We start from the raw sequence: 2,266 nt of genomic DNA on the forward strand, positions 1-2,266 counted from the left end.
GTATAATGTTACGGCTAGGCTTAGCAACAGACACCCAATCGCATGCCTCGTAAGCGCATAGTATAAACACTCCTTTTGGTGTCAGAGGGAAAATGTCAAATGGTGACGGAAATTCCCATGATTCATTGTTAACGCAGGATTCCATTTAGAATGATCCAGGGTTAACTATTTCAAGTGTGAAAAGTTTTACCCCCCAAAAAATATACAGTATTTATTTACATTATGGTTGTGATGTGAAGCACATAACAATAGTACTATGTTAAGAGGTACAAAAAAAAACTAATTTAGTACAAAAACTAAACTATGAATGAATCAGTACTGTTGCTGGCTTTGGATCTCAAGGGAAAGTTCTGTCTATGTTCATGAATTCGCCGTCAGGGTAGACCAGGAAACCAGAGAAGGTTGTGTATCGTCCCTGGTTGCTGTAAACGGCATATCCGTCATCCTGCTGACTGTACAGCCAGACACTGTCTCCTCTTTTCAGTGACAACAGCAAACTCTGACTCTGCATCTCTCTCCGCCACGACATGTCCTCGTCGAACACCACGGCCCGCACCTCGCCTCTGCCCGTCATCAGCTTCACTGAAACCGCACGACGAGGGTGCTTTCCCACGGTAAATGCAAAGTAATACGCACCGGGGAAGTGGCAGATAAAATGTCCGGATGTTTTGTTAAAATGGCCACCAATGTTCACATACTCTACGTCAAACGTGAGAGCATCTCTTTCACGACGCCCTCTGCTTTCTCCCAGCGCTGATCTAGTTCTTGCCACTGAAAATGCAGAACGTGGTTCCTCAATGGTTGCTCTTCTTCTCCAATCATAATAGGCATCTACAGGGGGAGGACAACCTGGAAGATGGAGGCCTGGAGGAGATAGGTGGTTATTGAGATATCCAACAGAAGATGTAGAGTCTGGTTAGACGAGATAACCACTAAATGTGATGTACGGTCCGACGTTGCTGTAGATGGTGTAGTGGTGATTCTCCTGAAGCAGCAGGTAGACTGAATCCATAGGTTTTAGACTGACCATCACGCTCTGGCTTTGAACCTTGCGGCCCTGGTTCTGGTATCCATCGTATGCCATGGCCTGCACCTCCATCCCGTTCTTTACCAGCATGACCGACAGCATCTTTTTCAGGAACTTTCCCACTGTGAATGAGAAGTAGTATGCGCCAGGCAGGCGGCAACGGAAAGTGCCCGTCTCTGGATTGAAGTCTTCTCCAATGTTGACTAGAAGGCGGTCAAAGGTCACAGCTCGCTGAGTGCCACCCAATATGCTGCTGCTACGTGTGGCAGAAAAGGCAGAGTGCAGGCCTGTTGTCATTGGGCTGATGTTAAAGGATGCCGCACAGCCCAGATAGATGATCAGCACAAGTAGACAGGAAACACATCTGTTTGGTCTCCATAATGCCACACAAGCTGAAGTAAAAAGACATTATTGTCATCAGAGGTGTTTCATGTCACTTTTTGGCACTGTTGAAAAATAGTTCTCAAAAAAACCCAACTAATTATTCAAAAATGTATCAGACTGTAATTTTATATTCTGCACCACACATACAAAACTAATCACTTTTATTTCTGTGTAAAACTATATATAAAAAAAAACATTGTCCTTTAATTATTTTAATCATGAGATTAATGATCATTAATGTTTTAACCCTCTGGTGGTCTTTGGTCATTTTAGACTGAAATATGTTATGTTGTGACTTTTTACATTTTATTTCATCAGAATAGTACTGATGAAGACCAAACTTGGTGACTTTTGTGGCACTTCTATATGAACACACAAAAATGTGGATATTATGAGAAAAGGCTAAATACTCACATCGGTGATCTTCATGGTCAGAAATGACCACCACAGGAAATGAGAAATATAAAAATACAGAGCAATTTTCTAGGGTACAATCTACAAATCAGCTATGATAAAGTAATCTTCGATAATGTATAAATATAAATCTGAATGGAAAAAAACTTAATAAAAGTAAGTAATTATGCAACAAGGGAAAATGGCATTACATTTTTCTTTATTTCTGCCCCCAGATGGCTTTGTACTGGATTTTAAATAACTTTGCTCTATTTTTAATTCAAACAATATTAATTAAAAAAAGAAAGAAATATTATTTTTGAATTATTTTGCACATAAATAAATGGTGCGCAGTTTAGAGGTGAATATTGTCTAATGTTGCATCTGAACTCTTCACATATATATATATATATACACACACACACACACACACGCGTATATATGTATATATATATATATATA

General features: G+C 39.9%; 2 pseudogenes; both read right to left on the bottom strand.

The window, feature by feature from the left end:
* The window catches only part of LOC107686323 (complement C1q tumor necrosis factor-related protein 4-like), a 1,799-nt pseudogene extending 1,680 nt beyond the window's left edge, over positions 1-119 (bottom strand).
* A 68-nt stretch (positions 120-187) lies between these two features.
* The window catches only part of LOC107686340 (complement C1q tumor necrosis factor-related protein 4-like), a 2,913-nt pseudogene continuing 834 nt past the window's right edge, over positions 188-2,266 (bottom strand).

Source organism: Sinocyclocheilus anshuiensis, unplaced genomic scaffold, assembly GCF_001515605.1.
Source record: "Sinocyclocheilus anshuiensis isolate Anshui unplaced genomic scaffold, SAMN03320099.WGS_v1.1 scaffold481, whole genome shotgun sequence".
Taxonomy (NCBI): Eukaryota; Metazoa; Chordata; class Actinopteri; order Cypriniformes; family Cyprinidae; genus Sinocyclocheilus; species Sinocyclocheilus anshuiensis.